At 40.0% G+C, this 27,940-nt stretch overlaps 1 protein-coding gene across 6 annotated transcripts in view; it reads right to left on the bottom strand.

The window, feature by feature from the left end:
• The window catches only part of LOC126187307 (mesoderm induction early response protein 1), a 177,540-nt gene that overhangs the window by 115,877 nt on the left and 33,723 nt on the right, over window positions 1-27,940 (bottom strand). For 2 of the 6 annotated variants that reach the window (XM_049928301.1, XM_049928305.1), the window contains exon 2: window positions 8,404-8,500. The exons of the other annotated variants lie outside the window; for them this stretch is intronic. The gene's annotated coding sequence lies outside the window, so the exon portion shown is untranslated. The remainder of the gene's footprint in view (window positions 1-8,403; window positions 8,501-27,940) is intronic. 6 annotated transcript variants of the gene reach the window in all.

Here is a 27,940-nt window from a genome sequence, read left to right as displayed (position 1 = left end):
GTGTGTGTGTGTGTGTGTGTGAATTTAAATTGTTCCTGTCATTTTTAATTTACAGATGAGGGAAACCATTCTACTTTTTAAAGAATCAGTCATGTTTCTAGGCCACGTTGGTATCTCAGTTCTTTTCCCAGATCACATCATCAAGACTTGATTGCCTCCAGAGTTCACTGTATTTGATGCCGAATTATCCACGATCCTGAGGGTGCTAGAGCAGATGAATGTGCCATGCCTGCTAGATTCCTCGTCTTTCCCATCTCCCCGAGTGCTCTTCAGTCTCCACTACCTTTGTATCCTGCTAAGAAAGTAATCAGGATATCCAGGATGCCCTTCTCCACTTACAAAGGCTGCGGAGGAGGTACCTTGCTGCTAGGTCCAGAACATGTGGGTACTGCAGAGAACAAAAGAGCGTAAGTAGCAGCCAAGGAGACATGTCGTGATCCTTGGTTAGCTTGCAGTAGGATGGCACACTGAACTCTCATATCGCTACTGAGGTACAGCGTCATGTATCCATGGGAAGATAACTGACTAGAAGTAACAGACAATAAGGTCCATCTAGTAAAGCTTACAATGCAGCAGTGGTGTACCACCTTCCAGGCAAGCAAACAGGACGATGTTCTCCCTATTCATTTTCGCATAGCCCTATGACACAAGACTACTTGCTCCGCCAAGAGGACCCTCCAATGTGTGGTGCTTGTAGCATACAGATCACTGTGCACCACATTTTATTAGATTGTCTTTTATCTTCTGACCAGAAGGCGGCAGCAGGTTTACCGATGTATCTGCCCTCTGTTTTAGGTAATGTTCACATGAACGTGGTGAAAGTTTTAAAGTGTTATGATATGTCCCACTTGTTTCCTAAAATTTTTGGGAGATATTCTTAATATGTTCTCAGAGTGATTGGCTCACCCATGTTTTTTGTAGGAGGTCAGCCAGTCATATTTCCCTTTGTCTATCTTATTTTTTCTATGGTTTAACATCTATTATTATCCCAGGCATAGCACCTTTCACCCTTTCTCAGTTGTCTTCATGTGTATGAGATAGAGTGATTGCGTGGCTTAACGAGAGTACGTGGGATTGAGATTTTATAGACTTCCTCCTCACCACGTGCAATAATTTTATAGACTTTTATCCACATTTGTTTGTTTTAATGAGCATGAGAGTGATGATAACCTCGCTGTTGAGTGCTAATAAACTCCAAACGCTCAAATGGATCTAACAGCAACAAACAGAGCTGACTTCTTTGAGAATCTCCATACTGAAACTGGTTATCAGTGACCATGAGGAAATTGTGGCAGCAATGATTGCCAAATTACAAAGAGCAACTGAAACCAGTATAAAGATTAACATTTTTTGCAAACTAGATACAGAGGAAGCAGTTTAGTATATCAATACGGAACTTTAAAAATTAAGCTCTGTTGAGAAGCATGTAGGAAAACTGTGGTTCAGGTTTAGAAGAATAGCTGACCATGCACTTGATAGATATGAACCTTGTAGAACAGCCCATGATGGAAAGCACCCTCCATGGTACACAGTTGCTGTAAAAAAAACTGCTAAAGAAACAGAAACTAATGCATAAAGCAGTAAAATAAAACACAGGACTGAAGGTAGCGAGATGCTGAATGGAAAGCATTTGGCTGTCAAGTCAACAATGCATGAAGCCTAAGTTACTACCGTAGCAGAATATTAATGAAGACTTTTTCGCAAGATACAAAGTAATTTTGGTCATATGAAAAGGCTATTAGTGATACCAAAGTTAGTGTCCAGACACACATGAACAAGACAGGGAATGAAATTTAGGGTAGCTTAGTTTCCTAATGTTCCTTTACAAATGAAAATCCTGGGGTACTGCCCCTAATTTAATTCTTGTATCGATGCAACAATGGAGTGATATAGATATTACAGTCAGTAATATTGAGAAACAGACGAAATTGCTAAACCTGAACAATGGTCCAATGGCCAATGGAATCCCTTATTACATTCTATACTATATTTTATGTCTTAATCAGCCCTTGTTTTAAATATTATCTACCACAGATCCCCAACAAATAACTATGCCCAGTCGATGGAAGAAAGAACAGGTCATACATGTCTGCAAGAAGCGTAGCAACAGTTGTCCTCTGAACTATCATCCAATATCCTTGACATCCATTTGTTGTAGAATCTTAAAACATATTCCAAGCTCAAACATATTAAGGTATCTCGAGCAGAACGACCTCATCTACGTCAACCACTGCAGATTCCAAAACATCAATCATGAGAAACTTAACTCGCACCTTTCTCACACAACATCCTGAAAGCCATAGATCAAGGCAGTCAGGCAGGTGTAGTATTTCTGTATTTTCAAGAACCATTTGACTCAGTACTACATTCATGTTTATTATGATAAGTAAGAACAAATGGGGTCTCGAGCAAAATATGTGATTGAATCAAAGATTTTTTTGGTGAAGAGGATGCAGCATGTTATCTCAGATGGAGAATTATCAACAGATAAGGAAGTAAGATCGGGTATGCCCCAGGGATGTGTGTTGGGCTCTTGCTGTTCATGTTACATATTAATGAGCTTGCAGACTTTATTAATGTTAACTTCAAACTTTCTGCAGATGATGCAGTCATCTACAATGAAATATTGTATGAAAATAGCTGTGTAAATATCAGTCAGATCTCAATAAGACTTCTAAGTAGTGCAAAGATTAGTAACTTGTAAATGTTCAAAAATGTAAAACTGTGCACTTCATAAAATGAAAAAACATAGGATCCTTTTACTACAGTACCAACTGGTAAATAATTAGAAACCGCTAACTCATACAAACACCTGGATGGACCACTTTGCAGACATGTGAAATGGAACCATCACGTAGGCTCAGTTGTGGGTAAAGCAGGTGGCAGACTTTGGTTTTGTGGTAGAATATTAGGAAAATCCAATCAGTCTCCAAAAGAGATTGATTACAAATCATTTGGGCAACACAACCTAGACTACTGCTTAAGTATGTGGGACCTGTATCACATAGGGTTAGTGGAAGCTGTACCACATAGGGCTAACGGGATACTGAATTTATACATAAAAATATAGTACTAATTGTCACAGGTTTCATTGAGCCACGGGAGTCTGTCACAGAGATGCAAAGAAACTGAACTGGCAAACACTTGAAGATAGATGGAAACTATCCTGAGAAAGCCTACTTACAACAGCCTCTTACATATTGCTCCCTTAAGGATTGTGAGGACAAGATTAGATTAATTACTGCACACACAGAGACATTTACACAGTCATTCTTCCTGTGCCCCATATGTAAATGGTAAATGGAATGGGTGGAAGCAATAATAACTGGCACAATAGGATGTATTGTCTGCCGTATATTTCACAGTGGTTTGCAGAGTGTATATGTAGATGTAGCCTGCTTCTGTAAAGAAAACATGGCATCCTCGTCTTAGATATGGGGTCACCTTCTGGGGAAACTCTAAAACAGCTAATAGCCCTTTTAAACTACAAAAAATGGGCATTAGAATCTTGTTTGGGTGCAAGCCTAGAGACTCTTGTAAACCCCTGTTTAAGAAATCTGGTATTCCTCCATTACCATGTGTATACATTATGGAAACCCTTTTGTTCTTTAAATTAAATGTAATAGGCAAGGACAGGAGACTGCAAAAAAACTGTGATATACATGAGCACTTTACCAGACAAAAGAGAAACTTACATATGACTCAAATCAGCACAGCACTGTGCCAAAAAGGTACTTTTCACATAGGAGTTAAGCTTTATAACAAACTTCCTGAAAACATAAAAGCTATCACATTTGGAAAATCTCTAAAGTCATATTTACAGCATCACTGCTTTTACTCCATTGAAGAATATTTAAATTTATGAAATGTGTTATACAAATACTTACGTGTAAAGTGTATTATTGTAACCTTAAATATGTATGCCTTGAAATGACTTTCAGCCTGTATATGTATAACTTGACTTGTCCAATGTCTTATGCATAAGCTGCTATGTAGACAACAGGACCAATAAAAAATACAATACAATACAATCCTGAATGTTCTGGACAAGATTCTCTGTTGGGTACATTCTCTTGATGCTCTGCAGGGCATTCGAGGAGTCATTTCAATTCACTTACTTGGGAACTATTAGAACTTAATATCGATGCTGAATTCTGATAGATGAGTCTTGATGAGGTTGCTGTACAAACAATGGAGCAGTCAAATACATTGATTTTCTTGTGTATGATTGTGTGTAAAGTACTGTGTCATTTAAGTGTTCATTTAAAATGCAAAGGAATGTATGTTGATAGATAAAATCTGACATATTCAACCAACTGCAAACAAGTAATTCAAAATGTACCCGGGACATCTCAATCGCTTAAGGCAACTGTTTACTCCAACACTAAGATAACCTTGATATCTACTATATTGTTCTGAACCATAAGCTATGTTGCCTGCGCAATAATGATGGACACTGGAGATGCTTTGACCAACATAACTTTAATGGCATGTTGCAAAATTAAGGGTTGAAGTAAAGTGGTGACTCACTAGCTCTGACACAGGGGCCAGGGGTGGGGCTTGTTCTGTAACACTCTTTAGTCAGATCTGATGCCTATATTGTGCACTGCATCTTCAAGTACAAAATTTAGACTGAACCATAGTCGGAACGGTACTAGATGCATGCTTTTCAACTGTTGAGAACAGACATTTTCATCAGGGACAACATTTTCTTCACAGGCCATTTTATTAAAGCATTTGCATTGAGATAAGTCATCTTCAGCGTAACCTAGTGTGTTATACAAAGCTGCATATGAGATGAGCTGCCGATAATGGTGCCTTGCTAATTAGCAGACAAGCATGGAATCTGAACTGTTGTAGTGACAGATGGCCAGCATTATAAAATACAGTACGCTGGGAGAAGCACATGCCAGACATAACTGAGCAATCACTGCAGCCTCTGAATGGAAACTTACATGAATATAAATACGTTTAAAGCTGTGTGTAGAAAAAGTATTAAAGATGCAGTGAAAATTTGAATGTTAATAGAAAGCTGTCACACTGATACAAAAATATCCAGAACAGTTTTACAGCAACAAACATTGCAACCCATCACCCACAAACATACATAAAGGTGACATGTTGAATAATCGGGTCTACTTCCGGATGTTTGTGTCGCTCTAGCACAATATTTCAGCCACGTAACTCGTTACCTTCTTCAGGTGCTACCTGAGACTGCTGTGTTGGAGGATCTTGTCCATGCCCAGAGGGTGCTGGGTGTTCTCCTTGCAGTCCGCGCCCGCCTGGCGCTGCTTGTAACGTGTTGTCTCTTCCCCGGTGCTCCCTCGGACGTCCGCGCCTGACTTGGTCTCCATCTGTGGCAGCTCTCTGAGGATCTTGTCCAGTATTTATGCCCAGAGGGCGCTGGGTGCTCTCTTTGCTGTCCGCGCCCGTCTGGCGCTGCTTGTAATGTGTTGTCTCTTCCCCGGTGCTCCCTCAGACATCCGCACCCGACTTGGTCTCCATCTGTGGCAGCTCTCTGAGGCCTGTCCTTTGTTGGGCACTCCATTCGAGGCCTGGACAGATGATACTCTTTATATCATATTTTGAAAGAATTCTGCTGATCTTTGCAGAAATAGGTCCAGCATATGGCAGGTATGCCACCTTCTTTGCCTCCTCTTCCAGACGTCCGAGGGAGCACCGGGGAAGAAACAAGACTGTACAAGCAGCGCCAGGTGGGCGTGGACCGCGAACAGAGCCCCCGGCGTGAGATGGGCCTCAGACAGCTGCCACAACTGCAGATGGTGGATGAGGCGGTCGCAGACGTCCGTGGGAGCACCAGGGAAATGCCAACACCTCAGGAGCAGCGCCAAGCAGGCGCGGACCACGAACAGAACGCCAAATGCGGGTCCGGCCCCAGACAGCTGCCACGACCACAGATGGTGGATGAGCCGGGCACAGACATCCGTGGGAGCACCAGGGAGGGGCCAAAACCTCAGGAGCAGCACCTGCTGGGCGTGGACCGCGAATGGAACGCCCGACGCAGGACAAGCCTCAGAGAGCTGCCACCGGTGGTGCCCAAATCGGGTGCAGACGTCCGAGAGAGCACCGGGGAAGAGACAACACATTACAAGCAGCGCCAGGCGGGCGCGGACGGCAAAGAGAGCACCCAGCGCCCTCTGGGCATAAATACTGGACAAGATCCTCCAACATGGCAGTCTCAGGTAGCACCTGAAGAAGGCAACAAGTTACGTGGCAGAAATATTGTGCCAGAGTGACACAAACATCCGGCAGTAGACCCGATTATTCCACATGTCAAGATCTTGCCGGGAAAGCCTGAAAAGTTACATACATAAAGGTGTATAAAAACAAAGTTCAAAGTAGCAGTAATGGTACTGATCTTGGAGGCAATTGAGTAATGGTTCAGCGCTAAATCAGTACAGACGTCCATATTGTTGCGTATAGTACTGTATTTACCCAACTATAAGATGAGGGCTTTTTTCCCAAAATTTGTCATTTGAAAAATACAGTGTCTTTTTACATTCGCAGGTAAAGCTTTGCTTGCTGAGGTCAACACATTTACACCTTGTAATAGCTTAATCCATGAGTCGCCTTACATTTGCAGATGAAGCATTGGTAGTTGAGGTCACATGTGGATTTAATTTGACTGTTTTAGAAGGGTGGAATGAGATGCAGTGGGGCACCAGTATGGTCAAATGTGGGGTGGGTAGTGATGAATGGGTAGCATATTTCACTGTGCTCCCAACCATGGGAATACATCATATGTATCTTTCTTCTTGTGAACATTTACCACATTTAAACTGAAGTTTGCCTGAGTCAAAATACAGTCAGAACTGAACTGGCTTGACAAATGGACAAACACTCAGAAATTGTACACATTTCTACAGGACAGATACAATAGTTTACATACAAGAGCAGCTACCACTTTTCAGCACACTGTTGATTTTCAAGGTTGGCAACAGATGATGAAGTGAACTGTTGGCACTATTTCTGCCAATTCAGAAATAAGGACCCAAGAGGATAACATACTGTTGTTATTCTGTTTGCTTGATGATGTACGAAAAGTAAATTATAGCGACTGATAATGATGCCAATCACAGCTGTGACTCTGTCAAGAAACGTTGATCTACGAGTTTGCAGTCACAACTGATTCACACAAACAGTACAAAACTAATTTTAAGTTTCTGGTTACTCATGATGTAGAGGCAATGAATTACTGTGTCATAGGAAGTAAATTTGATGCCACAGAAGCGAATGTTTACACGCTAAATTTTATGTGGGCAAAATCGAGGAAGGTTTCAAGAACTGGAGCAGCAGGTTGTTTACAATGTGCTAGAGAAACTCAATTAAGGCTTCTGACTATTTGAGAAATTATCCGAATAAAGCTGCTGGATATAAAAGAGGAATTTTCCAACTGCATGTGTCACGGAATTCAAAGGAAGAACAAGATGGTGTATGACAATGATGAAGATGATGCAGCTTACCTTAGGACGCAGAACAACACTACCTCAGCAGTTTCCTGTTGTTTTTCGTGACTATTTGCATATCAGTGTCATATACTCTGTCTACGAAAACTCCACGAGTGTTTACAAAAGTGTTAACTTTTTCATATGAAAACACAGTTTGTAAACTTGATTAGTCACAAAGTCATCTTGTTGTCTGGTAGATAGGGTAACTGAGATGAGCATTTTTAAACAATTAGGTATATAATGTCTCTTTAGGCAAGGACTTGTTGATAACAAAGCAAAAAGAATTAGTGTTGCATAAATAAATATATGTGAACATCTGATAATGGTTGTTCACACACTTCAACTTTGGGCGATTACTTTGCAAACAGAAAAATTGCCCACTGGTACACACAGTAGAACATTTTAGGATTGAATTGATACACCTCCAGACATGCTTTACTCACCTATGTGATAAGTAACACAATTTTAAGTTGTCTAAAACTTATCAGTCTTATGACAGACAAAAATAACTATGAATAGAGACACGTCAAGCAAACTTCTAAACATACTGAATGCAAAACAGTACATCTATCCAAGTACCGCAACAAAATATTGTCACGAAAATAATAGTTGTTTAGATAACTCTCATATGAAATTGTAAAACTATGCATCTGTGCTTTAATGTCAATATTTAAAAAAATGTGAGAATTTCATGAAGATAATGTTTACAGGCAAATTCAACTAGCAATACAATTACAATCTAACATCAACCATCCATGCCTTACACAGATTTGCCTGTCAACTGAATAAATGAATTGAGAGTAGGAGACGAGCAGGGGCTGACATGATAGCACACTCAGTGCCAATTTTACATGCATAGCATTTAACACACGTGCCAACTGCATGCCTTATGTGTGAAGACCTAAGAAGTAAAAACACACAATTTAATGCTTACCATCTGGTTCTGAATGCAACTTGTTTCAAATACATCCATTTTATAAACTTCTATGAAAGTTCATTACACTGTTCTGCAGTCTCCTAACTGCTTACACCTACAAAGAAATGTCATCCATCTCAAAGCTTTATAATGTCGACAGAAAGAAGCCTACTTAATCTTTTTTTTTTTTGTATTAAAAGAATACTACAATTACAACAAGAAAAAACAACACCTGCTTTACTATGTCTTGTGCATGATGCATTCTGGATGTTTTACAACTGTACACAACTTCTGCAAATTGTCATAACAAAATAAATTCTGACAAATGGTTACACCACAAATAACCTCAACACAATACACTTCAAATTGACATCATGACCTGAATGACTTTTTCACTATCTTGTCAAACTTTGTGGTTTTGTTGTTAAGATTTCAGAGTAGGTATTCACTCATTATTATTTTTGCCAGTCTACTGCTTGTTTTATTTTTTGTATAGCAGCCATTTTTTAACTTCAAAGAATGAAAGAAACATATAAAGTGACAGGCAGTTGATTCTTTCCCAATGAGCTTTGCATATTTCTTCTCAGAAATTACATTTGATAAATGCAGATATTACACTGAGAAACTTGCTTTCTGTTATGTAGCCAAAGACAATGAGGTACCTAAACAGGTTAACAGAACTCTTTCTCATTAGGCCAAAGACATAAAAGAAGAATCTGGTTATGTTGTCTTAAAAATACGACACATTGTTACATGGGACAATTTAATTAAAAGGAGAGTTGAAGTCATCTCATAAAATACAAACAAAAAATTTTTCTCATTAAAAGAATAAAGCAACTGTGACACACAATTATGAGCAATTGAATTACAAATAGCAGCTGTGCTGTAGAGAGAAAATTCTTGTCCCCACTGTGAATGCAATGGCTCGGCATGTCACATGACAGGGATACATGAGCACAACAGTTTTGTGCAGCCTGCGCAAGATGTGTGATACAGTCCATCCGACTGCAGCCAGGTCACAGGTGCTCATGGACATACTCTGTTTTTTCTGTACCACTGTGTTGAGGGTGTAAAGTATTTCAATTAGGGGTAAACCACCATCTCCTGAGCCACTGGTATGGGCCACAGTGAGTTGATCACAAGAAGTCACCGCTGCTGTCAGTAACAGTGGATGTTTACTAGGGATAGATGGGCCACTTCAAAAATGGACAACATAACTGGTGTGCAGCCATACAACTATATGAAATAAAATATCACTGCTCACACTCCTGCATCTCCGTTTAAAGGACCTAGCCCAGCACTGGAATGGCAGCAATGGATGCTCAACGCATAGAAAACATAGTTTGGGCTGACAGTGATATTGTACTTGTTACAGGATATTAACAACGGCATGGTTTGAGTACATTGAAGCAATGGACTACATGAGCTCGCAGGTCAACATTCAGGCAGATCTTGAATATATTAATGTGTGCAGGATGATTGCAAGAGATGACTTGAGCCCTAGATTTGCCATTGTCTGTCACCAGCAAAAAGGATGTTACAAGATAACTGTCCAACTGGATGCATACAGTATTCCACAAGTAAGCTCTTACTTTCAGCAATACCATGCACCATTTTCACTCCCAAACTATGTCAGAATTGTTTGAGGGCCACTTGGCATACACGAGGATCCTCAAGACATCTGACCTCAATCATATTGAGCGCATATGAGATGCCATATAGCAAGATGTTAATTGCCTCAGCGCAAATTCCAAAAAATCTCTGTTGGTTGTGACAGCAAGTGAGGTGTACATGGATCAGAATGCTACCTGACACTGTCAGGGGTCCAAGCAATCTGTGTCAGGACCCACTGCCACTGTCATCAGGGTTTAAGGGGTGCTACAACTCGTCTTGGCAGGTTTCTCTAACTTAATTACACAAGAGTGTAGAGTACATTTCTTTAGTCCTCACAGTTAATTTTAAGGTGATTTACAAGAAAGATAAATACAGAATATTTCAGGAGGAATAGTAAATATTTTAGGAGATGTATTACGGACTAAAAAATTATACACGAGTTGCATTCAATTTTTTTGGACAATTCTACTATATCACTTAAGCATGTCGCACATATTTACAAACGCTAGGTATGCTGTCACAGAAATTTTTGTAATAGAAATGTTGTTGTTTACAGAGAAAATGGCACACGATTTCCTAATGGCACAATGTCAGATTCAAGAGTGTTTATTTGGGTTTTCACTACATACTGAAGAGAAATAAGATTTTATGAGAATAATACGTCTACATAGTTCACAAGACAAATGAAACAGGTGTACAAACACAACAAAAAAACAGCCATAACACAACATTTTAGGTGACTTAGTCATTTAAAGTACGTGACATTTGTTTGAGAGTACCAGTGTATGGTTTCAAAATCACTTTGGAGAAATCCATAAGAGAAGCCTACAAAATATTGCAAAATACATAATGTGAAGGTACCGATTCACAGTAACCACACTTCAGTGTTAACTCATTTTGAAAACAGTGTTTCAACTTCAAAACAGGTTGTACTGCACACTTCAAACAACTACCATGAACAGAATCACAACAAAGCAGCCTCCATTGTAAGGTAAAATTGCCTAGTAGCAACGTCTGCCTCTACACTCCGCAAGCCACCATATGGCGTGTGGTATGGATACTCTCTGCACAACCGTTACTTCCCCTTTTCTATTCCACTCATGAATGGAGTGTGGGAAAAAAGATTATTTGTAAACCCCCAAATTAGCTCAATTCTCTCTAATTTAACCTTTTCAGTCTTTTTGCAAAACATGTGTAGGTAGAAGCAACATACTCCCTGACTATTCCAAGAACATTCTTGGAATTTTAACAGTAAACTGTAATGTGATGCACCATGCCTCTCTTGTAGAGTCTGCCACCAGAGCCGGATGAGCATCTCTATGATGCTTCTGCACTTACTAAACAAACCTGTGACAAAATGCACTGCTCTTTTTTGAATGTTCTTTACTCTTCTATCAATTCTATCTAGTATGGGCCTCATACTGACAAGCAATATTCAAGTATCAATTGAATGCATGTTCTGCAACTTACCACCTTCATGGATGGCCTATATTCCATAAGCATACTTCCAATGTATATCAGTCTGCTACCTGTTTCTCTTGTAATTAGCTTTATGCAGTCATTCCACTATAAACTACTTTGCAGCACAGTCTCAGATATCTAATGGATGTGACTGCTTCCAGTGATTGTTCGGCAACTGAGGAATCGTACAATAACAGGTCTTCGACCATTTATGCACAATACATTAAATTTCTTTATTCCAAGGGTAAAGATCCTCTACAGATCATCCAGCTGTCTGCTATAATTTTCTAGTATTGTGACTTCTTTGTATACAACAGCATCTGCCATGAACAGCCTCATGGAGCTTCTGACATTATCCACTTGGTCATTCATATATGAACTGCAAACTATTGGAAGGAAACATGTCCAAAACTTTCAAAATTCATTTATTCTATCACTGAAATCCAAGTGGGTATCGCATCATTTACTGCAGTACGGAACTTGTGCACAGTCAATAACAGGTATAATTCACTGCTTACTGCACAAGAGAAGATAGAGAAAACAGGAACAATGTTAAACTGTTACTATTGTGACAGACCTCATACTGGATTCTTTGCAGAAGAAAGACAAATTTAATGTTGTTCTCATGAAAACAAAAGAGTTCACAGATTACAATACTTGGTGGGAAAAATTAACAACTGCCCTAGTAATTATTCTTATGGAAAAGGTGTTCCAAAGGAGCAACAGATTTCTTTTAACCCATCAAAGCATCATGAATATAGTTTCAGCAAAGATACACCATAGATAGATCAATGTGAGATAAACATCAATGGGCATGCAAACTTATAGCTTTTACATACAGAATACTCAGATGAATTTAGAAGTTCTGAAGGAACTGCCTAAAAAGCCAAATATCTTAAAAGTGGATTATATTTTAAAAAGTTTAATTTACATTCCAGAAGAAAATATGCAATTTTTGAATGAAATTTTGATATATCCACAAAAAAAGAGAGACGAAACTGAAGAGAATGTTTAAGTCCATGAACTTGTGTTGATGGATTAATGTTTAAAATGTATTTAGTTTGAGGAAAATATGTAAAATAAATCTGTACCTTCAAAATATAAGACTTTTAATTGATATTCCACATGGTTTACTGCAAATAGGGAACATAACCAGTTGGAAAAAAAGTGTTTCTAAGCTACTGGTAACACAAAATTGGATAAAATCTACACAATAAAAAGCATACTACACCCACATATTTTAGAAAAATGAAGACTAATTTTGATTACTGAGATTTTTATTTGCAGGGCTGCTTACTTTTTATATATCTTTTAATTTACCAACCCAATATCGAGCACATGCTCGTCATCAATGGTCTTATATTTTACTTTTAAGCCTATTTGGAAGCCTTTTGCAGATATTTTATCAATTTCACATGGTTTTTAGCACACACTAATTTATACTAACACGAGAATATGCTGTAAAGTTAACAGAATATCTGCAAGAACTTCTATTGAGGCTTAGACGTGAAATATGAGACTGTTGCTGATGAGCATGTGCTAGATACTGGTCTGGTAAATTAAAAAGTATAAGAAGCAAGTATCCTTGTCTTTATATACAAATAAAAAGGTTGGATATCAAATACATGGAGGCTGCTTGACAGCTTCAATGCAAAACATAGAATAATTTTGTTTTAGAAGTTTTTGTATGAAGCAGTTTTTTGTCTCTCTTGAAAAATTTGTAAAAGTAAACTTGTTACATTCTGCAGTTAGCAGTTTATATATTATGAAATGTACAATACATAATTTACTGTAGTTTTATGCAAATCACTCATGTAAAGTATCCTAGTTTTTAGTCCCTTACACATGGTGTCTTGAGGGCAGGACACTGTGCAATGCTGCTTTGGGGAAAATTAGAATAAAGTTGGTATGGAGGTAAAAGAAGACAAACTGAAACAACTGTTGTAAAGGCTGAAAGAAATACACTGAACTAATTGTTGGACTCTCAAGTTAAAATTTATGACTACTAAAATATTAATTCAAATTCTGCAATGATGCAATTTTAACAGTGGAATATTTGAATTGCCCAAAGTGTATGCCTGGGAGCACCACTCAACATGTTGAAGAGGCTATTCCAGCAACATTGAGGGAACAGTGTGCAACCCAAATGTAGACTCTGCTGCATGCTGGGAAAAAATGATGCTAGTTGTCTGGGCACACTTGGATCATTCCAGTGGCTGACAGAGAAAGTTGAGAAGACCAACCTTGTGCACGGAGTTTCAATGAAGCTCACAATTTGCAGCATTGTCCCAAAATTGATCATGGCCCCTGGTTCTGTGTCAAGAGGACAGAGACTTTGATGCTTCTATGGTAAGTTAGGGTGTTACTTCATGGACGTGCACCACATAATTGAGAACCGTAGGGTCCCCCTAAAAAGCTCAGGTTTGCACGACATAGCATGCAAAGTTTTTTTTCAATTGGGTGACTATCCATTCAGTCCAGATAACAATAGTTGTAAGAGATTTAGAAGTATAAGTGTAAGGTCCAAAAGAATGCCCCCATTGACAAAATTATTAAAATCCTAGTAGTTAACTGCTGAAAAATTCGTAACAAAGTGCCAGAGTTTGAAGTGCTCTTAAAAGCAGTGAAACTCATATAATACTATGCACAGAAAGTGGGTTGAAAGCTGAAATTGATGGCAATGAGATTTTTGGGGAAATCTTTAACTGTTTATTAAAAGGATAGGCTAATGGGAAATGAAGGTGGTGTACTTGCCACAGTACACAAGAAACTAAAATCCATTGTGATAGAAATTGAAGTTGCATGTAAGATTGTTTGGGTAAGTCTCAGTATCAGGGTTGGGCATGAAATGGTAATTAGATCCTTCCGTCACTCCTTCTGTCACTCATCTGACCCACCTTGCAGCATAATCAAAAACTTAGAGAACTTTCTTGTATGTGTGTTCCATGATCATAACATAACTTTGGTGGAGACTTTAATCATCCAACAATAACATGGTAAAATTAGTTTTGTTAGTGATGGGTGTGACAAGACATCCTGTGAAACATTGCTAAATGTCTTCTCTAAAACCTACCTACAACAGACAGTTCCAAATGCCACCGACAACGGGAATATATTAAATCTATTGGCAAAAAAACAGTCCTGAACTTTTTGAGGATGTCCGCATCGAAACTGTATCAGTGACCATGACACAGTTGTGGCAACAATAATTAGAAAAGTATAAAGGACAACTAAAACAAGTAGAGAGATATGAGGTGTGATCAAGAATTAATGAAAATTTTTGTTTCCTTAAAGAATCTTTATTTATTCATCAACATAAAATTTGTCCTCTCCAATCTTAGAAGCACCTCTGGAACTCACTTTTCATTATGGTGTTCAGCCCCTTCAACTCTCTCTCTCCCTCTCTCTTACAGCATCAACTGTGGCAAAATGACATCATTCCATGGTTCTCTTCAGCCTCAGGGATAGAAAGCAATCACAGGGGGCCACATCCAGTGAATACGGTGGCTGAGGCACATAACTTTTTTTTTTGTTTTTTGCCAAAAAATCACAACCAACCATTGAGGAGAGAGCAGGAGCAGTAGTGTGATGCAACTTCCTTGAGTAATTTTGCAACAAGTCTGGTCATTTTCTTTGGATTGCTTCACACAACAGGCACGTAACTTCCAGTACAACACTAAGATAGGAACTCATGGTGCACTATCCCATTGTAATCAAAGAGAACAGTGAGAAGAACATTCACATGTGATCGAACTTGAATTTTATTTTGTCTTGTCTCTTCAGTCATTATGATGTGCCCTTCATTTCATTAATGGTCATAATTATTTTGATATTTACATGGAAATAAAGACACTGCGAGAAATTTGAGAAAGTCTGCAATGAAAAATAGGGATCACTATGATTTTGTGTTTGGTGCATATTATGTAGCATATTACGTAACATGTTGCTACATATGAAATTTAGCTAACACATTGAATTTTTCTTTAGACTTGGGTGGAGGTCTCTATCTGTCACCAATCTCAAGAAAATTGATCTGATGTAGAGAGAAATATCCACACAATTCCTCATATTTCTAAAGTGGTTTGAGATATCCAAATGAGATTTTGGCAAATGGTAGCACACAAGGAGGAGGTTATTTTGCCGTATGGTTATTATGCAAAACTTCATCATCTACCACGTTATTCCACTAACTACAGAATTTTCTGATGAAAGAATCTTACTTTTAAGGGCCATTGACAGCTGATGAATGAGAAATGCTATGGGTTTTCAAACAAAATAAATGAGATAATTACACATTTATTTTGTACCGGGGGTGTGCTTTTTCATAATATACTGACTTTCCTTTTCCTCACTTAATAAACCACTGTTTCAGAGTTCTCTCGCAACTGCATCTATACATCATCTTAGTGAGGTGAGACTGTGTAAACTCCACTGAGTTTTGGCAAAAGAAGCAAATTTTAACATGACAACAAAAGAAATGTGTAGTTTTCACTCAAAATTCCCCCCCTCGCGACACTTCTCTGAAAGTTACCAATGGTTAACAAACCAGATGAAAATAAATTGCTGCATTTTTTGCGGAATTCCTCTTAGGTACTAGCCAAAGAAAAGGTGACAGATCTTTTTGAATGGTCACCATGCAAGTGTGTGCTTGAAGGGGGACCCACTTAATATTTACAGAAAATGTGAGTGTAGGCTTCAGTTTAGAACAGCACTTCCCTTCCGGCATGCGACATTTCCCCCAGTCTCTGCTGCAGCCCCCATCACTATTGCTCCCCCCACACATGCCCTGCCATCTGTGCATCTAGTGACCACGGCATTCTGCACACACTATACCCATGTTTCATCACATTTTACAGCTTTCTTTGGGAATTCTGGATTGTTGACTTCATTTAGCAATTCCTGAACAATGTCCACACAACATTTTTGGTTGAAATCCAGCAATTTCGAAACAAATGCCGCTGCTACATGTTTCATGCCTAAGGAATCTGAAAAAATAAATAAATAAATAAATAAATAAATGCTTGTCATGTGCCAAAAACTATGTTGATGGTGATTCGGCAATTTTACAAAACCATTTTCTTTACTTCTTCCATATTATCGTCAGTAATTGATGCGCTAGGGTGCCCAGATGGTCATTGTCTTCAACATCTTCTCGACCCTCTTTGAAAAGTTTATACCACTCACAAGCTCTTGTCATGCTTATAGTAGATTTGCAAAGAGCCACAGTCAACATTTCGATGTAGTGCTGCACTCTATTCCATTTTTCAAGCAAAATTTAATGCAAATTCTGTGTGTCATCTTTTTGGAAAGAAAAAAATTCATCAAACACTCAAAAACATAATATATAGACTTTCTGACTGTCGACAATAAACTAAATACTCAAAACAGCTGAAAATGCAAACATACATCAGGAACATGTGTGCCAAATTTGAAAGTTGGATGTATAGAGACCACATTACTTTTTTAATCACACTTCATATATATTTTCAGTAAACTACAAACGAAAGCAGTAGTGTCAAATTTTAATGAGAAACTTGAAACTTTCAGCACAGGACAGGAATATGCAGAGGAACTATGGCTCAACTTTAAAAGAATAGTTGACCATGCATTTGGTAGATACATACATAGCAGAACAGTTCATAATGGAAAGGACCCTCCATGGTATACAGTTACTGTGAAGAAACTTCTGATGAACCAGAGACTACTGCTTAATAGGTGTAAAACAAAACATAGTGTTATACATAGCAAGATGCTGAATGACTGCTGTAGCAGAATACTGTCAAAAGACCTTTCATAACATTCAAAGAAATTCTGGTATATGGAATGGCTGTTAATTGTGCCAAAGTTAATACATCCAGTCACTTGTGAATGAGATAAGAACTGAAACCAAGAGTAGCAAACCAAACGCTAAAATGCTTAACTTTGCTTTTAAATATTCCTTTACAAAGAAAAATCCAGGTGACCTGCCCCAATTTAATCCTCGTACCACTGAAAAGATGAATTAAATAAGTGTCAGCATCAGTGGTGTTGAGAAACAGTTGAAATTAGTTAAAACTGAATTAAGCTCCTGGGCCTGATGGAATCCCTATCTGATTCTGTAGTGGACTGACAAGACAGCCAGTCCACAGTGACGGGTAACCGAAAGGCACGCGTTTACACACGCCGGCTGGCGTTAGGTCTGAAACAGGATATGTAATGAATGCTATAAAGAAAAGTACGTAGCTGCTGGAATACTTAACTTTAATCCATCATTTGTATACAGCATTCTGGATGATACAAGTGAGACTCTCTCTAGAAATGGTTAATGGCGCCTTTCTAGGTCGTAGCCATGGACTTAGCTGAAGGCTATTCTAACTATCTCTCGGCAAATGAGAGAAAGGCTTCGTCAGTGTAGTCGCTAGCAAAGTCGTCCGTACAACTGGGGCGAGTGCTAGTACGTCTCTCTAGACCTGCCGTGTGGTGGCGCTCGGTCTGCGATCACTGACAGTGGCTACACGCGGGTCCGACATGTACTAATGGACCGCGGCCGATTTAAAGCTACCACCTAGCAAGTGTGGTGTCTGGCGGTGACACCACAGATTCTATACTGAATTTACAGCTGAATTAGCCCCTCTTCTAATTATATCCTGTCATAGATCCTGTGAATGAAAAGCTGTGCCCAGTATTTGGAAGAAAGTACAGGTCACTCCCTTTTACAAGAAGGGTAGTAGAAGATTAAATTAACTTCTGCAAGCACAGAGGTATTCAAACAATCATTCTTCCTGCACTCCATACGTGAATGGAGCAGGAAGAAATCCTAATAACTGGTACAATGGTACGTACCCTCTGTCATGTACCTCACAGTTGTTTGCAGAGTACAGATGTAAATGTAGATATAGAAGTGATCCACAGAACTAACATCTCATATTCTTGATATCAATTTGTTGTAGAATCTTATAACACATTCTGAGCACAAACATAATGATGTATCTCGAACAGAATGACCTACTCCATGCCAACCAGCATGGATTCTGAAAATATTGGTCACGCAAAAACACAACTTGCACATTTCTCACATGACATACTGAAAACTTTGGATTAAGGCCCTTCCAAAATGGGTTTGACTCAGTACCACATTTATCTTATTGTCTAAAGTACAATCATTTGGGGTATCAAGTGAAGTATGTGACTGGATTGAAGATTTTTCGGTAAGGAGGACACAGCATGTTATCTCGGATAGAAAGTCATCATCAGATGTATAAGTAACTTCGGGTGCTGCTGGGAAATGGGTTGGGGTCCTTGTGCTCATGTTGTACATTAATGACCTTACAGTCAATATTGACAGTAAACTCAAACTTTTTGCAGATGACGCAGTTCTAATATAGTGAAGTACTGTCTGAAAGAAACTGCATAAATATTCAGTTGATCTTGATAATTTCAAAGTGGTGCAAAGACTGACTACTTGCATTAAATGTTCAGAAATGTAAAATTGTGCACTTAGTATCCTATGACTACAATATCAAAGAGTCACAACTGAAATTGGCCAACTCCTACAAATACTTAAGAGTAACACTTTCTAAAGGTATGAAATGGAATGATCACATTGGGTCAATCATGGGTAAAGCAGGTGGCAGACTTTGGTTCATTGGCAGAATACTGAAAATGCCATCAGTTTATAAAGGAGACTGCTTACAAATCACTCTAATAATCCATTCTGGAATATTGTTCAAGTAACAAATAGGACAACAAGGTGATACTGAAGGTATACACGAATGGTTGGTTGGTTGATTTTGGGGAGGGGGCCAAAAAGCGAGGTCACTGGTCCATTAGATTAGGAAAGGATGGAGAAGAAAATAGGCCGTGCCCTTTCAAAGGAACCATCCCAGCATTTCCCTGGAGCGATTAAGGGAAATCATGGAAAACCTAAATCAAGATGGCTGTATGTGGATTTGAACCGTTGTCCTGCCAAATTGTGCTAAGCACTGCGCCACCTCACTCGGTCATAAATGGTCACAAGTTTGTTTGACTGGTGGGAGAGTGTCGCAAAGATACTGAAGAAACTGAACTGCCAGACTCTTGAAGATAGACATTAATTATCCCTAGAAAGCCTACTTAAAAAGTTTCAAGCACTAGCTTTACATTATGATTCTTGGAATATACAACAACCCCCTACTTTCCTCTCACCCAGGGACCATGAAGACAAGATTACATTAATTACAGCATACACAGGCATTTAAATGATCATTCTACCCACACTCAATATGTGAATGGAACAGAAAGAAACCCTTGTAACAGGTACATTGAGACGTACCCTCTGCTGTGCAGTTCACAGTGGTTTGCCAAATACGGATGTGTCAATTTCTGTTTTTCACAGCTGCTTCACTTTCAAGTGATTGGAAAAAAGAAAGAAGTAAAGAAGTTATGTGTTAATCTCTCATCAGTGTGTAGTGCCTCGAGAATTTTGGTGTACATTCTAGAGACACTCGGCTTTCTACCATATCGAACACCCAATACTTTAAGTACAAGGGTGAGAGAGTGGAAAGGTGTCTTCCTCGCCCCAGTTTCTGTGTGTGTGCAGGATGGATGTGTATTGGGAGAATAAGGCAATAGTGACGGTCGTTCGGTGCGAGCAAGTGGTTGCTGCGCTCGTCACAGAAGTTACATGACCAGCACTAGGAACAAGCACGCCTTACTCTGTGATGGTGCTACGACAGTCATTATTGTGAACAGTTGAATTGTGTAAGAGAAAAGAAAAGACACTTATTTTTACTTACTTACTCTCTCTCTAGAGTTGCGGATGGTGAACTTGCGAGAACCTTGAGAGATTTTTGGAACTGTATTTAATGTAAAAGTACGTAGTAGTTTCTGACGGACCGCGAGTCATTGGTCTTACGAAATATGATTCATTTATGTGAAAACAGTCATGTGGTGTTCTGTTTGTGGAAGTGAAATATAGTAGGATTGATTTAAAAGTATCTTGAGTGTAGACAATCATTTTAAGAATAGAGAAAATTCCTCCAAACAGCATCATATCTTCAGAGAAGAAGTTGGGCAGATCGTTGCAGCCGACTATCCTGAAAAGAAGATCAGCAAAGCATCTCCAAGTAAGTCCAATGATGAAGGGGACATGTGAGTCTTGCACACCAGCACCACATTGCTTCCTCCAGTCGCCGGAAACCCCCAGCAGTGGCGGACACAAGTTCCAGTTTATGAGAAAGATAAATAGACAGCTCTATTAGAACTTTATCATTGATATCAGAATGTTGCATGTAACTATAGACATTTGTTGACCTCCTCATGTACTATAACTGTCAAAATCACAGATATTTATCAAAAGAAACCAAACTTGTTCTTTATTTTCATGCAACAGAAAATGATGGTAGACAGCAGAGATCAAACTGAGCTTTGTTTCCATATGTCTGAATAAAGTTTTGCACTGCTATCTACTATATTAAATGTGTTTATGGAACATACAGCCATGTTAGCATTTAGTACTTAATTCTCAATACAGTGAAATGAATGTTGGAGTTTAAACCTAGATGGTGTTGAATGTATTAGAGATGAGATTTTAGCTCTGTTAGTCATGAATCTGTTCTGTTCCTCCGAGTGGGCCAGCTAAGGTTCCCTCAGGGAGAAGATATTATTGCTCCCAGAGGGTAAACTGATCCTGCTGGCAGCGATTAAGAGTTTGTGGGAACTGATCCATTTTCAACCTGCAAGAAGCTAAGGGAATTAAAAGGAAAGAGGCAGAGCCTTATATACTTGAGCAAGCCTAATCCAATTGCGGTGCAGGAAGTGCCTTTGGATTGCCCTGTAACAACTTCTCTTTTTGCCTCAGCCATTGACAACACTTGTGCATAGATAACTCCGATGTTTTTGTTAAGAGGTCTCAAGTCATCCTTGTATCCCTGGCAGTTAAACCATCATAGTCACTCTCCACAACACATAATGTTTGACAGTCATTTATGCATCAATTTTATGGTACTAGCCTCCACTGGGGGACTCTGTGTTTGTTAAATTCAAACTCAGTCACAATTGAGCTCCCTTACATGTTACCTCCAGTAGGCAGATACAGCTTAAGGAATCCTTTCACAATCTTTGAGAATAGATGGTGATCGGGGTGGGTAGAAAACTTGATACACTTACTGTTGTGGCGTAACAAGACAGCCACGCCACTCGGAAGTAGCTGAAATGCACGCGTTAAACTCACGCAGATGGGCGTGAGGTCTGAAACAGGATACATAATGAATGCTATAAAGAAAAGTACGTAGCTCCAGGAATACTTAACTTTAATCCATCATTTGTATACAGCATTCTTGATGATACAAGTGAGACTCTCTCTAGATATGGTTAATGGCGCCTTGCTAGGTCGTAGCCATGGACAACACTTGTGCATAGATAACACCGATGTTTTCGTTAAGAGGTCTCAGTCATCCTTGTATCCCTGGCAGTTAAACCATCATAGTCACTCTCCACAACACATAATGTTTGACAGGCTATTCTATCTATCTCTCGGCAAATGAGAAGAGAAAGGCTTCGTCAGTGTAGTCGCTAGCAAAGTCGTCGTACAACTGGGGACGAGTCCTAGTACGTCTCTCTAGACCTGCCGTGTGGTGGCGCTCGGTCTGCAATTACTGACAGTGGCGACACGCGGGTCCGACATGTACTAATGGACCGCGGCCGATTTAAAGCTACCACCTAGCAAGTGTGGTGTCTGGCGGTGACACCACACTTACACAATTCATTTCTATAAATTTTAATATGGCTGAAGTGGGTTATAACAAGGATTTTGTACCATAAAGAGTTAAATAAGAATATGAAATTAGTTGTAAGCATGTTGATAGACACACAAACAAACACAAACACACACACAAATTTTGAGCTTTCGCGACCCAAGGTCGCTTCATCAGGAAAGAGGGAAAGACGAAAGGTGTGGGTTTTAAGGGAGAGGGTAAGGAGTCATTCCAATCCCGGGAGCGGAAAGACTTACTTTGGGGGGAAAACGGGACAGGTATACACTCACACACACACACACACACACACACACACACACACACACACACAAGCAGACATATGTATATGTGCGGATGGATATGTGTGTGTGTGCGCGCGAGTGTATACCTGTCCCTCTTTCCCCCCAAGGTGTCTTTCCGCTCCCGGGATTGGATGACTCCTTACCCTCTCCCGTAACACCCTCATCCTTTCGTCTTTCCCTCTCCTTCCCTCTTTCCTGATGAAGCAACCGTTGGTTGCGAAAGCTCAAATTTTGTGTTTGTGTTTGTGTGTCTATCAACATGCCAATGCTTTCGTTTGGTAAGTTACATCATCTTTGTTTTTGGATATATTTCTCCCATGTGGAATGTTTCCCTCTATTATATTCATATGAAATTAGTTGAATTTTTTTTTAATCTTTCAAATTTAATGACTAACTTTACTTAGTTACTAATTAACAGAAAAAAATCTAAACTGTACACTGTCTACATCACAACAACTCATAAGCAAGCAGCATAGTCTAGAAATAATAAAAATCATTCATAATAGAGAAAAAAACGATTCTTCATTTTATAGGGAAGATAATGATAATTACCTTGTTTTAATGTCGTGCAATGATGACCCCTAACAACAGTCAGTCAGAGCACATTACATATTAGTTTTGAAGCTCTTAGCTAAACACACTCAACAACAATTTGTCTAGTTTTATGGTTTATGCAACTGCTCTTCAAATTTTATGATTCAGTAGCTTACAAGTGCTTAAAAACAAACATTTATTTCAACAACAGTTTCCAGAACTCACTTAGCTCCATCATTAGTAACTCATTATTTCCTTAAATGTGATACAAATTTTCACATGATATACAGCAATCATCAGTCACCAAGCCATTCAGGTTACATTCTTTAACTCTGGATACTTATCAGTAAGGTCACATTGTCCCAGTTTCTCAAATCAGCTTTGTACAAGAAGTATCTGTTATTAGCAACTTATATCATTTACTGAATAAAATGTCACAAGGTGAGAAAATTTTATTGGAAGGTGAATGACACCCAGAAACCCTTCAGAGAAAGTGCCAATTTGGTGAAGAATGGAACACGAAAAATTGTAAGTGTGGGAAACAGAGATCTGTGGGAGGTGGAGCCGACATTTTGATAAACTACTCAATTCCACACAATGAGAACCCATAGATGTACAACGATTAAATGAAACAACAAAAAGTACAATTTGGAATATCAACCACATTATGAAAAGGACAGAATGCTACTTACCGTAAATATGAGACATTGGGATGCAGACAGACACAACGAAGAGACTGTTGCAAATTGAGCCTTCGGCCAAAGCCTTCTTCAGAAAGGAAAACAGACACATCCACACAAGCAAGCACACTTCATGCCCACATGACCACTATTTCCAACCAAAATGCAACTCTGTCATGCTGAACAGCACCAGCAATCGGGCAGGGGAGGAGGAGGGATAGCAGGCTGCGGGTGAGGGGAAAGTAGTCAGTACAGCCTGATGAAGCGAGCAGGGACTAGATAGTGGCAGGAAAAGGCTGCCAGATGCAGCATAAGGAGGTTGTGGGACAGGGGAGGGGGGGGGGGGGGAGTGCAAATAATCATGAGGTGTACATTACATATAAAGATTCGCCTACTAGGAGAATAGTGGAATTAGCTGAATTGAGATAGGTGGGGAACAAGGCACAGATGAGTGATACAGAAGGAATTAAGAACATATCAGATGGAAACCCAGAGGGTCGAAGAGGACAGGTCAGCCAAGAACCAGCATGGAGTCATGGAGTAGCTGCAAAAATGGGCTATAGGGGATGGAAAGCTTGAGCATTGGTTGGTTGGTGGGTTGGTTGGATGATTAAAAGGGATCAAACTACAAGGTCTTAGCCCCTTTCCCCTCGAACAGACAGTTCTACATGACTGTGCATCAGAGATGGCCTAATGCGCAATGGCCAGAGGAGGAAAACCCAAAGGTCTACCAAAGGACAACGAAGGCTTTATACGGGACAAAAAAGAAGAAAGGAAGAGAGGTATAAAAGAAGACAGGTGAGGTGACCCATCTAGGGAGCAGCTGGAAGGCCCCCCCCCCCCCCCAAAAAGCAGGGTGCAATGAGGGGGCACACATTCCCCACCCCCATCACTTGCCAGAGGTATCACTCTCAGAAACTGTCTAGGAAAGACTACCATCATGAGCAGGGCAAGAGAAGCAGAGAGAGACAAAACATGAACAAGTCTAACAGGCCACACAAGAGGGGAGAAGAAGAGCAAAAGAGTAGGTGGGGAGAAGAAGAGCAAAAGAGTAGGTAAAGTGAAGAGCGGGCTGGACCACCAAGCCCAGACAGCCGCATACCCAGTCTGGGCAGAGGAGGCAACAGAGCGTTCTGACAATCTCTCAATGGATTCATAAGGTTAAGTGGCCTAAGTCTGCCACTGAGGCATTGTCTCCTACCACCAGCGGTAGAGTGTCCACCGCAGGGCGGCTAGCTTGGGACAGTACAGCAAATAGCGGACCACTGTCAAATGGTAACTGCAATGGGTCCTTGTGACAGAGGAAATGGCCACGAGTCAGCCAAGTAAGGCGGATGCAGAGCCGGCAAAGGACGGTAGAGTCTTTGTGAGAGGCCTGCATGGAAGACCTCCATGGATTCGTAGACTCCTTTATCACCCATAGTTTGTTTGGTGAAGTTAGAGTGAACCATTCCATATGCTAGAGTCCAAAGACTTGTCAGTGTAATACCAACTGGAGGTCTGTTTCCAGAACACCGATCTCAAAGAGTCAGTTTACTTGTAGCCAGTTTGGCATGTGAACCGTATCATCTTCATCTTTGCCTAGGTGTGGTGTGTCGTCTTCCTGAACCTTGGGTTTGCTCTGCCGCGATTGGTCCGTTTGCTTTTAAATTTCGGAGGGTGCTGCGTTCTAGGAAGAAACTTGCTGACAACAAGAGTATCGAGTGCTGCCGCCAGAGTGAGACGAGGAGTTTAGTTTCCAGTTGTGTGGCAATGCAATGTTGCGGGAAAGGTGGTATAACTTCCTGTGAATGCACGTGATTGCTATGATCTCAGGACGGCAGCAGTCGTTCTGGACGGGCTGTGTGACAAGGAAGCTCGGCGTGGCAACTGTTGACGCGGCGTATCCGCGTTGCTATGGCGGAACTGGAGCGATTGACATAACTCAAGTTGGTGCTGGTGGCAACCTGTCACCGAATGCTTGTCTGCCTTCTGGGCTAACGGTGAGAATTTCTTGACTTGATGGGTCTCACTCAATTTCTGCCTGTGTCATCAGATGTGTTTTACTCTAAGGTCGGGTGTCATTGTGTTTCGCAATTTTAGTAGGCCCAGGCGTGCCCGAAATCCCAATTCAATGATCTGCTGTTATACTGTCAAGTGTAACTATCACTAGAAAAGAGTGTTAACTCTCTGTGCCTTAATAACTAAACCTAAAATATTATCTGTGGTTGAAATTTTATTCTGACCCAAGTGCAATAACGATCTTTATTTTACAATTTGTTGAGTGGAATTATTATTTAGTACTGACCATCACATTTACTAAGTCAAAGATTTACGAAGGCCAGTGGGCATCATTAACAGTTCCTGCCTAGATAGGCGTTATATTTTGAACCATGTGTTTCAATGTTTAGTAATTTTTATTTTATGTGTTACAGAGAGTTGCTGTCATGCCCTATGTGGATGACATGCCACGTTGGTGAAGTTTCTAGTTGTTCTGCTGGTCTGTGCCATATTAAAGCAGGCAGTCCTAGCACAGCTGATTGTAAATTTTTCCTAGTGGTGAGGAGCACAGGCTGGTTTTAAGTGCTAACTCACTAACTTCATCCATTCTCAAATATTTATTACTACTGATATTCAGGCCGAGTGGCGACATCACAACCCCTTTCTGGTTATTAATTTTATCTTGTTAGCTTGTTTTTTTTTTAAAAAAAAGAAAAAAGAAAAAAAAACCTTTGGTATATGAATTTGTCTTTTGGTCTTTACTGCTCCTTTGGACGAAGTAAATTAAATGTTGGTTTTGCATTCTTGTAGCATTATCAAAACAGAATTTGTGGTTATATTTGATTGGCCCTTCTGGCCGAATGATTAAAGTCACTCCTTTCAGTAACTTATTGTGTTGGTCAATAATTAATCAAAAGTGTTGGGTCCTTCAGACCGTAATTATCTCCTTACATTGAATCTTAAGGTTGTCATTCTGTCATTACAGTCGTGAATGTTCAGCGGCCCTTCAGGCCTGGAGTTTAAAAGAAACTGTAACCTCATTTGGGTCTACGCTTTCACTCCCTGCAGCCTTTGAGCTCTGCTCACCTTATGTTTTGGTTAAGTTTTCCCATACCACGATGTATCAGCATGGTTATCAGCAAGTTCATTACCCAGGATCCCAGTTAGGCACAGGGCCCAGATGAAGGTCACTAAACGTCTACATGGTTCAAGTGCATGCAGGGAAACCTGGATAGCAATGACCGAGGGATGGCTAGGGTAACACGGGTCGAGAGTCTGTAAACCGCTCAAGGATCCACAACAGATGAGAAAGGACCCACTGGTGCAGGAATGGATATGCTACTGGTGCAGGAATGGATATGCTCAAGAGCAAAAGAATCGCCACCAACTCTGCAGTGAAAACACTACAGCTATCTGACAAAAACCAATGTTCTGTATATCCTGCATGAGTATAACAAAAGCCCATGTGACCAGCAAAATTGAACCACCAGCGTAGACTACTTTTGAACCTTGAGATGCGCTAAGGCTGGAAAAAAATTGGTGACGGAGGGCTTCAGGAGGAACAGAATGTTTTGGACCTCCCGATAGGTCAAGACGAAGCTGCAGCTGAGGGATGCACCATGGAGGTGTACGTGAGTGGGCCCCAAGGACAGGTGGAAGGGGAAACAAGCGGAGTTCAGAGAGGAGGGACGGGATGTGGAATGCAATCGTAATCCCTGATCTGGGCCACCTTAGTGGGAGATGGATTTCTGTGTCTGGAAAGAGGAGACACTAGTTTGGATGCTCAGAGAAGCTGCGAATTAGCATAACTGACAAGCTGTTGTTGGCGCATGATCCGCACTGGAGGAACCCCAATCTCCACGAGGAAACTGTTCATAGGACTAGTTCGATAGGTTCCTGTCATAATTCAATCTCTCCTTTACATAATGCTGTGATAATGGATACCTTTTAATTTATGGAAATACTTAGAAACATCATTCCAATCTTGATTAAAATTAAGAATACCTGAGAGACATTAGGACCATTTACTTAACAACCACTGAAACTGAAGCAAAGGAGGAAGTATGAACAAAGGCAAGTTTCAAGCCATGCTTGCACATCTGACTTTTTGGAATTCTAAAAATTGCCTCATGTCACGAAAACAGGAAAAACAGAAAATGAGAATATAAGTAAAATGTACAGGTACTAGAAAAAGATCAATCATTCCGCACCTAGGGTAGATGAGACAACAGAAGTGTGAAACTGGTCACAAAGAAAAATAAGCTAAATGCTG

This window comes from Schistocerca cancellata, chromosome 5 (genome assembly GCF_023864275.1).
Source record: "Schistocerca cancellata isolate TAMUIC-IGC-003103 chromosome 5, iqSchCanc2.1, whole genome shotgun sequence".
Taxonomy (NCBI): Eukaryota; Metazoa; Arthropoda; class Insecta; order Orthoptera; family Acrididae; genus Schistocerca; species Schistocerca cancellata.
The sequence above is the reverse complement of the archived record's forward strand: the minus strand, read 5'-3'. Positions and strand labels throughout refer to the sequence as shown.